The 13,553-nt window shown below is 41.3% G+C and overlaps 1 long non-coding RNA gene across 1 annotated transcript in view; it reads left to right on the top strand.

Moving 5' to 3' along the window:
• LOC131221530 (uncharacterized) overlaps positions 1-13,264 on the top strand; it is a 38,874-nt gene extending 25,610 nt beyond the window's left edge. The window contains exon 4 of the long non-coding RNA XR_009159382.1: positions 12,911-13,264. This is a non-coding gene — a long non-coding RNA (uncharacterized LOC131221530). The remainder of the gene's footprint in view (positions 1-12,910) is intronic.
• The last annotated feature ends 289 nt before the right edge of the window (positions 13,265-13,553 follow it).

The raw sequence follows: 13,553 nt of genomic DNA, 5'->3' as shown, positions 1-13,553 counted from the left end.
CCTACACAGAGTATTGGAATGCTATCCAGCACATTTTTTAGGGGTACTCGGAAGGAAGATATTGTAGTTCCTATGGTAAGAATAGTTTTAGGTATTGCTGTTGCATACTTCTTAAATGCTTTTGAATTGTGTTGAAAATTATTTTCCAGCAGGCTTATTACTATATTTATGTTGAATGAAAGTAAATTGATTGGATAATCATTTAGGGGTGATTATGGGCCAGGTTTGGGCCATGTCAAGGTCATCCTGAATCTAACCTATTTACTAATTGAGCCAAAATCAGACTTCACATACATTATTTTAATGCAAGCCGAGGTTAAACATCTTATGCTAGAAGTAAGATTCATTTTTCTCTACTTGTTACTTTATTAAAAGCATGCCACCATTTTTCTCTAGTCCAATCTATTGATATGATGGACTCCCTGTAGATGGGAGATGGACCAAAAATTTGCCAAATTGGAGGATCCTAACAATTATTCTTAAGAGCAGTAACAACCCATAATCTGAGATTTGTTTTCGGAGATGAGTGTTTGATGATGCAGGTTGAAGTGTATCATTCGTACATGGAAGTGTTACAAAAAAGTTTATGACTCTCTGACTCGATTTGAAACTAGTAAAATTCAAATCTTAAGAGTGGCTAGGCTCTGATACGATTGAGTCGCAGACCTCTGTCACAGGTGCACACTCAACCAGCAAGCTATGCAATTGTTAATTGTTAATTGTTAAATCAATAGTCATTTTAGACCTTTTTCCATATGGTAAAAGAAACATCATCAGAACAGGAAAGAGTTGGCTTATTTATCATTTGGATGTAAAACACCAAAACAGTGGTAGGGCCGAACTTCCCACCCAACTGCTATTTTTTTGCATTTGGGGTGGTGTGAAAAACTAAACCCATATGAAATCATTTTAAACCCATTTTCTTCATGGTAAAAGAAATGGTATTTCGGCAAAAGTTGATTATTAATCATTCGGATAGCGCCGAAATAGTGATTGGCGGGACTTCTGATCAAACTAGATGCAATTTTTGCATTTGGGGCGGTGTGGAAACTGAACCACATAAAGCATGCTTCTATTTCTTGCCTTTCCAACTCATAAGTAAGAGATGTATGGTTTTGGCTATTGAAGGGAACACGTATGGCCTGCATTTTTAGCTTTTCACGCCATTATGTGATCATATTGCATCCACCAGGCTGCCACTAAAATCTTGGCCCGTCAACTCGTTCGTCTGAGGCAGCAAATCACCAACTTGCAAGGGAGTCGTGCACAGATCAGAGGGGTAGCAACTCATACACAGGTCTGAATTTCTAACAACAACACAGCGTGGTTAATTCTCTGTAATTGGCTTTCATTTATCTGCTTCTATAAACAGCATTTGATTTTATTTTTATTTTATCTTTTCAGGCCATGTATGCTAGTACTTATCGTAAAGGAATGAAAGGTGCAAGCAAAGCAATGGCAACTATGAATAAAGTATGTACTTTTGCTTACATGTAATGGACCATTAGATGTGATTTAACTTTTATTGTCAATGTCCAAAAATCAAATGTAGAGTTCAGGTGTACAGCTTCCCAAGCTTACCAATGCATGTCATCTGTGCCTTTTGCATGATCATTTACCTTGCCTTTTCCTCTCTAAGTAGTGAAGAATACTGTTTCTCCTAGGGTAGTAGAATGTTTCTTGTACATTCTCTTATGACCTTCCAAATACATTGGTGTTTTCAGCGAATGGCACCAGCAAAGTAGGCCAAAGTGATGCAAGAATTCCAGAAGCAGTCAGCACAAATGGACATGATGATAATTTTTGTTGATACTAATTCCTACTCGAGCTTTCAATACTCTTTATATTTATTAGCTTACACTGCATTTCGATGCATGTGCAAATTGAATTGTGAATATTTCATTTAGTACTCACAGTGAGGAAACTACCCTCAAATTTAGAACATGGTACATCCCACATGGATACAACATACACGTCATTTGCACGATGAGTGGAATGATAAAATAAAAAGTATGCATATTGACACAGGTATAAAAAATCTCAATGGATGAAGTGTCCATAAGCTTTTGACGCTTTATAATATATACGCATTATTCTGGAGACATTTTGTGGAAATATAGAAATATGAGAAATATGAAAAGAAACAGATGTGGGTTATCAGAATCAAAGTGTCCATGAGGTTGCCGAAGTTTAGTAGAAATATTTAAGAAATGAAAATGCATGTATTGTGACACATCATAGCCTAATTGTCCCTGAGGTTTTTGTGATGTCCATGTGGTCATCATATCAATGCTCCAGATCACTTAACCATCTGTCCCACTTGCATAGATCATTAGAGTTGAAGTGCCTGGAAGGTTCTTGCAGTATGCATGGTGGGTCCATCAGATCAACTGCACGTCCCTAAAATTATGGGCCCCCCACTTGTACTCTTTGTATCAGAATTGAAGCATATGTGAGTTTTTTGTGGCATCCATGTTAGGGCCGATCAGTTGAATGTGGACTGCATTTCTAGATTTAAAGCCAAAGACTTCAAGAAAACCCCCATAGGTCAGGTAGCAAAAAAAAATAAAGAGACTTAAATGATGTGGTTTCTTTTTTTTAAAGCATATATCCAATCCAAATATTTGGAATTTGGATGATATATTTGATTTTGATTTCTTCCTTTTCTATTATTGTGTAGACTTGCCTTCTCCAATAGGTTGGTTCGTTCAGAGCTTTGGAGAAATGAGTATATCTAGTTTTGGATGTGTGTGTTGATTAATACACATCCATAACTAGATATGCCAATTTCTCCAAAGCAATGAACTAACTTATTTGAGTAGGAAAAGTCTACACAAAAGAAGAAATCAAAATCAAATATATCATCTAAAATTTTTATTTTTTTTAAATTAATGAGAATCACCGTTTAAATTAATGAGAATCACCGATGGATGTTAGCCGCTGATAACGCCGACGGATGTTAGCCGCTGATAACGCCGACGGATGTTAGCCGCCGACAGCACCGACGGATGTTAGCCGCCGATAACGCCGACGGATTTTAGCCGTTGACAACTCCGACGGTTTTTATCCGTCAGCGAGCATTACCGACGCACCCTTTACCGACGGACCATGCGACGGCTAAAAGCCGTCGGGGAAGGTCATTGCCGACGGCTTTTAGCCGTCAGCGTTGCCCTGTTTTTTGGTAGTGTATATCCATGACCAGTCGTGAATTGCGTGGATTCACTTAAAATTTGGGGGAAATCATCTTCTTCTTCATTTTAACTTCACTCTCCAACAAGCCGACACACGACTAATTGAACCCATCTTCCAAAATCTTCAAGGTTAGTACTCTATTTGCATTTTGCTTGTACATTTGTGTATAGATTGCTTCTATTTCTCTCTTGGAGTTGTCTATTTCAAATTTAGTTGAGATTTGGGGTTTTTCTTTTAAAAAATCTGAATTGAGAAAATCCTTTTCTCAATCCTTTGCAACTCTTTATATTCTTGAAATCCTTGTTGCATATGGCTTTTAGAGGAAGAAAATTAACATCCCATGGTCCGTCTTCTTCTTCCAGATTGACCCCTATCACTAAGCGTCATCTTAGGGCTCCTGAGGATGATCCATCTTATGTTCGGGACATCAGATTGCATAATGTTATTGTTGAGCATCCAGTTGATATTAATCACGTTTCTACTTTTGATATTTTTCCTATGCTCCAATCTATAGGTTGGAATAACTTATTGCTTTGGGGTGGGCCAGCATACCGGTCCATTGCCCAATCCATGTTTACATGCATATGTGCTTTCTCACTAAAAAATTTAACTTTTTCTATCTCCATAAGAGAAGGGCCATTTGAAGTTGATCGTCATTTGATTTCAACCCTTAAGGATATTCCAGTGAATGATAAGGGTATTTCCATCCATACTTTATCTGATAAACCCTCTGTCGCTGAAAAACGTATGCTGACTAAGGACTTATGCAATTTGGATGTACAATGGACGCATAAAGGGAATGCGCTTCCCTCAAGGTATTTGTCACCCAAATACAGAGTTCTTCACAAAATCTGTGTCTAATTTGTATCCTCAGTCGGGTAATAAATCTGAATTGACATCCTTCATAGTTCGTATTCTTCATTCTGTTGTCAGAGGTGTATTACCATCCTTGATTTGTCACTTCATCATTCAGTTTCGACTCCATCCTGGTCATAGTGACATTCCTTTTGGATATTTGATGACTATGTTGGCTACACATATGTCAGTCAACATGTCGGTTGGAGAGGCCCCTATTCATCATCTGATATTTAACAATTCCAATATCAATAAGATGAAGCTGAATTTCCTACCTGGCCAAGGTGATGGTGTTGGCAGTGCTGAAGTTGATCATGAGGAAGAAGCTGGTGATCTTCCTCCTGATGATATTAACATGGATGATATTTTTAAAGAACTTGTGTCCGATTCTGAAAATGATCCAGATTATGAGCCTTCTCCATTTGATGCACGTCTGAGTGCATTGGAAGATAAAGTTGAGAATCTAAATGTTAAGATGGAAAACTTGTCTGTTGCCCATGATTTACAGTTCAAATATATGCGCAAATATCTTAGACGCTTGAACAAAGGCATGCATCAACTTGATCCTTCCATTCTTGCTCCTTTATTTGGGTCAGATTAGTATTTTTAAGATTACTAGTCTGTAATAACTTTATTACTCCTAACTATTTTTGAATTTGTCACTCTCTTTAACTTAGCTCAGTCTATGAATTATGTGTGTTGCTTATGCCATGTTCTCATATCTTGACTAGTTGCCTCTCATATTTCTCATTGATTATTTCTCCTCAACCATCTGTTCTGTGCTTCCTTTGTCCTATTGTGACAAAAAAGGGGAGTATGGATATGTTATGGATATGCATATGGATATGGATGTTGTCATGAGGAGGGAGTAGCATTGTATTATATGGTGTTTTATGAGTATGTTACTCAGGGGGAGTATGTGCAGAAGTGTGAGAGAGGTGTGAGCAGAGGTGTGCAGAGGTGGACTGAATATTGATTTACAAGTCTGCAGGATACCGGTTGATAACAACTAGTGCATGATTCTTTAATCAGATATTCTGTGTTATGTAACATATCTTGAAAGTGTGTTTTATCACTAATTTGACAAAGGAAGAGATTGTAAGTGCTATAGTTTATAGCTATGTTTGTTGTTAAATTTGTGGTGGCAAAGACACTGTTATGAACCTTGCATCTGTGAAGAACAATGCTTTACTCAAGATCAACTTAGTTTGACAAGCACTGTTCACAAGTCAAGAATCTCAAGAAGCTTTCAAGTTCAACCTTAAGATCTAAAAAAGCTCTCAAGTTTAAGCGACATCAAGACTTCAAGCTCCATTACTTTCAAAGGTCACTCGTCTCTAAAGTTTCAATGTCCTTACTTCACTATTGAAGTATGACTGACCTTAGGTTGACCTTTAGAGTAGGCCATTTTGGATACATAATTCATATGTTTTATATAAGTGAGTTTGGTCTTTTCTAAGACTAGTCCTGGACTTTGTTCGACTAGACCTAGCACTGATTCGATCTGTCTAAACATTTCCTGGATCAGTTGTAAGTTTGTTACAAAAATTGAAAATTTTTTGTTAGGCTTCGATTAGTCCTGGGGACTGTTCAACCAGTCGTAGGAACAGTGTCGACTGCATCTTTGACCAGTCGTAGACCCACGACTCAAAGAACAGCGTTGAAATTCAGCCACCTACGACCAGTCGAAGGAAACCTACGACCAGTAGTGAAACTGCTAAATCTTATCGCGCCCAAATTTTCAAATATCTGTTAGTTCTACAACCAGTTGTAGAGGTCCTTAGACTAGTCGAAGGTGTGATTTGCTCACCTATAAATAGAGTACGAATCTTAGAATAAAATAAGAACTTCAAGCTAAATTAATTCGACCTTCTGAGAGATAAGTCGGTGCTTCATATAAGCAAAGTGTGCATATTTAATATTCTCTTTCTTTAGCTTTCTTAATTGATTTTGTTTCTTGTATTCCAATCTAATCTGAAAAGAGGAATTGTTGTTTTCCTTTTTCTAGAATCAAAATTAATTAGAGTTAGCCCTTTTGTTTTAATTTAAAATCTATTAGAACCTAGAGCCATTATAAAGTGAGTATTGGACATTGAACTTTGACATTCAAATCTCTACTCCAACTTAGTTCTTCTGGGCTGCTACAACGAAGGAGAAAATCAGGTATTTTACAATTTGTGTAATTTACATTGCTTAGTTTTATTTGAGGTTAAGCCAGAAAAATCTCAAAGTTGTTGGTTATCTAAGGAGAGCCAGAAAACTCAGAAGTGAGGGTTTTTTGAATTGTTTAAGCCCTTTGAAAAAGACACAATTGGGAAGGTTTTGGGTGAACCGGTGAAAACCTATTTGATGGTGAACGCTAATATCCCCTGTGTGAGGTTATTAGGAGTGGAGTAGCATTCTATGTGGCTGTTGTTTAACAGTTGGTGAACACACAGGCGAACCACTATAATTCTTTGTATTATGGATGTGTGATTTATATTACCTATCTTTTATCATTGAGGATTTTGGAATGTATGTGTGGATGTGAATGTTGTAAATTTTACATTTCAAGCACAGTGGGGAATGTTGTAATAATTTAGATTTACATTTCAGCATTATATTTTTGCTATCTCTTTATTACTATGAGCTTCAGTTTCTCTATTTATTGTAGTAAGGTTGCCCCGCCATTTTTATGGTGCATGGTTGTCCTTAGAACAATCAATATTTTGAGCTAGCATTCAGCAGTGTGAATTGATTTATTTATTCAATTCTATCTTTCTATATTTCCGCTGTCTTTATCTTAAAATTTGGCATAGTCCTATTCACCCCCCCTCTAGGACATATAGCTTGGCCATTTCAACCGTCTGGAGTGAGGACGTCATTGACTCTGAGTGGAAGAATGTCTGAGGGGATTGGATGGAAGGAAAAGTTTTTCATGGGCCAAGGCTTGACTAATTACATCGCCAAAATTTCATGTCCCTCAAGCTAACATACCATTGGGAAGCATTTTCAATGAGGTGGGATAAAGAAGCAACCTACTTCCATAACGGAGAGGTGTTATATCGATGGGCTCGTACAGCATCTCCGGTCTATGGAAGACCGTATTTTGAAAGAGAAAGGCCTACCCAAATGCTGGAGCCATCAAATTTCAGAACCGACCAAGCCATCTTAAGTCTTAAAGCTTTAAGAACTTCCTTAAGCCGGCGGATACCCAGTCCTCCCTCCTTCTTCGGTAAAGGAATCTTATTCCATTTGAGCCAATGAAGTTTTGCTTTACCATCCTGCCAACCCTAGAAAAAGTTAGCCATTTTCGTTTCTATCTTATCTAGAACTTGGGAGGGGATAGTAGTAGCTGCCATAAGTGGATTGGGTTGCTTCCAAGGACATGATTAACGAGCGTACATCTACTGACTCGAGACAGGTAGCGTGCCGACCAGCCAAGAATTTTGGACTCAATTTTTGCCATCAATGGTTGGAAATGGGAGCTTCTATTTCTACCAGTAATCATGGGGACACCGAAGTAAGAGAATGGAGCTAAGGAACTGCGGATGCCGAGAATTCTTTTGATCCGTCTCATTCTGCCAAGAGGGAGAGAGGGTGCGTAATAGAAGCAGCTTTTTAATAGATTTATCTTCTGACCTGAAAATGACTGGTAGGCGGTAAGGAACGCATGCGTAGCTGAAATCGAAGATCTACCACCATTTAGGAAAAGCACAGTATCGTCGGCATAAAGGAGATGTGTAACTTGTTTGCATCCGCGTTTTAATTTGAAAGGGGAGAAATCACCACTTGAAACCAACTGGGAGAAACCTCTACCAAGAACTTCCGCAGCTAGAATGAAGAGACCGGGGGATGAGGCGTCCCCTTGATGCAACCCCCTAGAGGTTTTATAGAAGCCATCACCATCCCCATTGATCAAGACTATCATCCAAACATTGTTCCAACATTTCTCCACCATCCTTATCCAAGAGGCCTCGAAACCAAAGCATTCAAGAACCCGTTTTAGGAAATCCCATTCGATTCTATCATATGCCTTTTCCATATCAAGCTTCAGAATGATGTTGCCACCTCGAACTTTATGACCGATATCCCGATAAATCTCCTGCCCCAGAGCAATGCTTTCAGCGATCGATCTGCCTTTAATGAAAGCCCGTTGTTCCGACGAAATTAACTTTGGAAGAAGAGTGGCCAGTCTTGCAGCAATAACCTTGGCAAAGATTTTATAGACACAATTGCATAAGCTAATTGGCCTAAAATCAGAGAATCTCTTCGGGGCAGGTACCTTTAGGATCAAACAAAGGAGAGTGGTGGTGAACGCATGAGGGAAGGTGCCCCCTTAGAATAGATTTGTGACCACTAAGAGGATATCTTCCCCTATAATATCCCAGCTGCCCGCAAAAAAGGCAGCAGAGAGGCCGTCTGGGCTAGGGGCCTTGTCAGGCGAGATGGCCATGACAGCGGCCTTAACCTCTTTCATGGAGGGGGGGCACGTGAGGAAGTCGTTATCAGCAATAGTCAACAAGGAAGGGATGTTTGCCAGGAGGTGATCGTGTGGAGAGTGAAATTTGGACTGAAAGAGCTTTGAGAAATGCTCGATCGCAGTGGATTTGATCTGCGCAAAGTCTGACATGATTGATTGAGCAACAAGATGGATTTTAGTGATGATTGCCCGTCTGGACCTCTCTGTGGCTTATAAGTGGAAATATTTTATATTGCGATCTCCTTCCTTCAACCAGTTATTACTGGATTTTTGCTTCCAAAAAACCTCTTCAAGGAGCTCAATCTTCGCCAGATGAAGCCTTGCTTCCATGAGAGAGGATTGACTAATACTGGTGGGGGCTAGCTGTGCCTGATCTTCTAAAAGGGCTAACTGATCTGCTACCTCTTTGAGATTCTGAAAAACATTCCCAAAAACCTGCTTATTCCAGTCTTTTAGTCTACACTTCAGCTTCCTAATTTTTAGCAAGAGGTTTATCATAGGCTGATCGGATAGGTCCTCCCTCCATGCATCCTGAACCACCTGGTTGTAGCCTTGGTGAAGTATCCACATTCTCTAGAATCAGAAGGGCTTGGCAATGGGAGGGGAGCCCTGAGGAGATGCCAGCAGAAGAGGCGAGTGATCGGAGTTCACCTGGGGCAGATGTTGAATCTTGAATTGAGGAAAATGGGAAATCTAGTCCCCGTTGTAGAACACTCTATCCAGTTTGGCCCAAATGCGAGCGGTACCCGCCTGATTGTTGCACTAAGTAAATCCGTTGCCCGTGAAACACAATCTCGGAGAGCAGCATTATCCATGGTCGCAGCGAATTCAGATAAACTATTGTGGTCGAAGTGTCGACTTCCTCTTCTGTCAGAGACTAATAGAACAACGTTGAAGTCATTGTCAATGGCCCACGGGCCCGAGATGCGAGTGGCCAAAGATGATATTTTAGCCCAAAGATTTCTCCTCTGAACCTTAGAACACTTAGCATAGACAATAGAGATAGAAAAATTTGAAGGGGAGTTGTTGGGTTGGACATAAAAAGATATCATTTGAGACGAAGATTGCAAAACAGAAACTGATAAGGAGCTATCCAAATTTTACCACCATCTTCCGCGTTTGAGGAGGAATGAAATCCCAGCTTCAAGCCAACTGGGACTCTCTTCTCGTCCCTTGTCATAGGCTCTAAGATTGCCATCCACTAAGGATTGTGAATGTGAGTTAACCTGCGGGCAGATCTTAATGTCGAAGTGTTGGTCACGCCCCTGGCGTTCCAGATGATAACTTTATCCATCAACTATATTGTTGGATTTGAACTCCCTTCTCTTGAGACTCCTGAGTCTCCCATTCCAATCCACTGGTATTTCTGTATAAGGAGCACTCTAAGAAGCTGGCAGGGTTTTGGTTGCAGGTTCCATTTCGAAAGAGTTGGTTACCTGAGCAAGCTAAGGGACAGATTCATCCTCTGAGATCATATCATCACTGTTTGCTAGGCCCTGAAGAAGCCGATTATGCATTTCATCAGCATGGGAAGAGGGAGCTGTCACCGAGGGAGGTTGAATGATGGCATTTTGATAGCAATGACAGTTTCGTCAACGCAGTCCCCTTGAGCCAGGGGAATGTCCACTGCGAGGTATTGAGGATTGAGCACGGATTCATACAGTAGGGATTTCATTGTAGCCTGTGAGAATGTGGAGTCACGTTGCTGATTTAGAGTCAAATCCTTGAGAGGAAGCCTTCTCCTGCCAATGTGGATGGGAGAGTTACCAATTGATCTCGAAAGAAATGGAAGGGGCCTGTTGAAAATAGAATCGATTCGGGGCTGAATAGGCGAGGTTTGGTGGTCCTGGGGAAGAGCAGAACCCTGGACAATAGCTACCTCCTCCCGCGAATGCTGGCCCTGAGCAAGACCTTGAATCTCCTCTTTCGATATTGAAGACAAAAGAGGTCCTGAGGTGACTGGATCATCCAGCCTGGAAGCAAGGATAACAGGGAGAATGTCTAATTGAAAGGTAGGTTGGGCTGGGAGCAAGGGGGGTGTCAGGCTAGGTGGGGCTAAGGAGCTGGTGTGAGAATTAGGGATGAGGACTAATCCTGCCATGGTTGTTGGGGAGCTGGGGGTGGGGATTGACCCTACAGACGGTGCCGGGGGGGGGGGGCAAATCTTGGAGGGGGTTCGGTAGGAGGCAGTTATAGGTTAGGTGGCATAGGAGGGTCAAGGGGGTAAGGTGGGGACTGGCTCATTAGCACAGGACAGTTGGCCATGGACGGATAATGAGGGAAGGGAAGCTGGGGGAATAGAGGGTGGGAGGATAGGGGATAGAGATGTGGGCTCAATGGTAAACATGAGGTTTTGGGCTTCAATGTCGAGGTGAGAGGTCAGCGGGGCATTATCGCAAACAGGTGTTGGGTGAGGGTCGCTGGGAAGTCCGTCCACCTGTAGAGTGTTCGGCTAGGCATTATTGTAAACAAATGCTGGGCAAGGATCACCGGGAGCTCCATTCGCTTGGAAAGTGCTCGGCTGGGCATTAACACAAACAGTTGTTGGGCGGGGGTCCCTGGGAACTCCATTCTTTTGGAAAGTGGCTTCAACCCACTCCCGAGTTGAACCGAAATGACAGTTCTTTTTTCCCAGCAATGAGAGGCGATCCTGCCATAATGTTACACTCCTCCAGGAGACCCAGGATCAGGAAGGACTTGCCGTTGACAGAGAGATTCCTAAGAGAGGAAACGTCCGATCCGAACTGGAGCTTTACCCAGACTCTAGTAAAACCTTGAAAAGATCCAATAACCGCAGCATTATCTATCTCCAGAACATCACCGTATGTCGAGGCCAGGCGTTTTATAGCGCCGGGATACCAGGAGTGGGCCGCCCACCAGGCAAATCCAAATACCCTAAGACAAAGCAGACTCCTCCGGACTCCATAGTTCAACATTTGATAGATTCATCCTACAGTGGAGGTCTGAATCTTGGAGAAAATTTGACATAGCCTCCCGCGATTGGAATTTTATGAGGAATCTGTCAACTGCCATCCTAGTAAATAAAGCCTGAGAAGCAAAGAGCCTAGAAGCATGGAAAGTATCAGTGAGGTGAAGGATGAAGGTGGACAGATTTGTGACTTTCACCACCAGGGCTGAGGACAGTGATGCTCTAAGTGTCGCTGTGACAGAGGGGTCCGCGCTCACTGAACGAATATCAGTCAATGAAGGGATCTGTGCCATAACGGGTAGACGATGAACGGGTAGATGAAGGTGGGGATTTACCATATCTCGGTAGGATGTTACCAGGGGTGTTAGGACGGGTGCAGAGGGCGCAGCTGGAGAAACCATAGGAAAAACCCCTTTTCGCTGAATCTTAGTAAAAGCTATTGAGGCAACACGGCCATCGATCCTCCTACCAATCAGGCAGTTGATCGCATTTAGGGCATCTTACTCATAGCAAAATCGGATGAATCCGAACCCCCCGGGATTGATTGGCATTCTTATCCCAAGGGATGAAGGTTTCAAAGATTTTTCCATATCTCCTGAAGATCCGGTGAAGGTCCTCAGCTGTGGTGTCGAAAGAAAGGTTTCCTGCGAAGATGGAGAGATTTTGGAGAGGGGAGCGAGGTCGAACAATCTTCCATGGTCGTTCGGACTCCTCCGAACAATCTTCCATGGTCGTTGCAAACTTGAATTTATTGAACCATGCTGGGAATAGATCTTGATGCTTTCATTATGGCACTTGATGTGCGTCTCGTCTCATTTTGAGGGCATGACTTTCCAATTTTTCTTTTTTTTTAGGGGGGGTCTTTCTTGTCTGATTTTCAATTGATGCAGGAGCATGAGAAGGAAGAAGCCCAGGTGGAGGAGGTGATAGGACAGATGGAGGGTAGGGCAGGCAAGCCTCTTGCTGAGGCTTCTGGACAAGTTGGAAAGAACCCAAGAAAGAACAACACCCAAGAAAGCCAATGAAGTAGATACTGTTGTTGAATCTGTAGCATCAGTTAGTACTACAGCTGAAACTGGTAGGCATCATTCTTTTCTGATGAATAAAAGATCATCTTTGTCAGTAAGCTAGTGTTTGGACGTACATGCCCATCGGCAACACAGAAATTGAAACCCAATTGGCGCGTTTCAACGTACACGCCAATCGGCAACACATAAATTGAAACCCGAAATGGGTGGATTGTCAATCACCATTTTATTTCCCATCTTGAAGTTTTCATTCATCTCAATGCATGTTATCTTTTTCTCTCCGTAGGACATATTTCCGAGGGCGTAAAACCCAAAGCAAGGGGAGCTCCGAAGAAGGCTTCTGCTAGAAAGGTGTGCTTGCAAATCCTGAAACTTCTTATTTCCCAAGTATCTCCCTATTTTTGTGGACTTCTCATTGCCTTTTTGGTTTGGGTCTTTCAGCAGAAAATGCCGACTGCCAATGATAGTGAAGAGGAAGATGATGAGGTGCTCGAGCTGAAAGAACGACTGGCAGCGTATAACATTGATTCTCCTTCAGATCAAATAGGTATATGATCATCCATGTGTAGTAAGCTTTCGGATCAAAGCGAAGCTGAGAATAGGGTGTTAGTTGATTGCAAATTGATAACCAGTAGATGCACATCCATGGAGTTTTCGCTTGCGATTGTTGAGAAGCTATTTGGCTGCGAGAAGGCATTGGATCTTGCTGTTAATGAGAACTTTAAATAGACATATAACTATTATGTTGGCATTGTACTTTTGTGAAAGAAAATGAATGATTGTGTTTGATTGAATGAATGAATGATTGTGTTTGATTAAATGAATGAATGATTTAGCCATGAAGTATTTATTTATATTAGCTTATATGAGTTATCAAGGTGTACTATAATGGTAAGAACTACCATTTCAAGTTAAATTTTTTATTAACAATAAGCATTAGCTACGGCTATTAACCGTAGCCATTTGTTGAAAACCGTAGCTCTTGTTAAATTCAGCTTTTTACTGCGGTTCTCATTCTACTTTTAGCTACAGATAAAATTAGTAGCTATATATAATTTTAAGCTACGGACAATATTGTTACAGATTT

Source organism: Magnolia sinica, chromosome 12 (assembly GCF_029962835.1).
Source record: "Magnolia sinica isolate HGM2019 chromosome 12, MsV1, whole genome shotgun sequence".
NCBI classification, from domain to species: Eukaryota; Viridiplantae; Streptophyta; class Magnoliopsida; order Magnoliales; family Magnoliaceae; genus Magnolia; species Magnolia sinica.
Note: the sequence above shows the minus strand (reverse complement) of the source record. Positions and strands in the feature narration are given on the sequence as shown.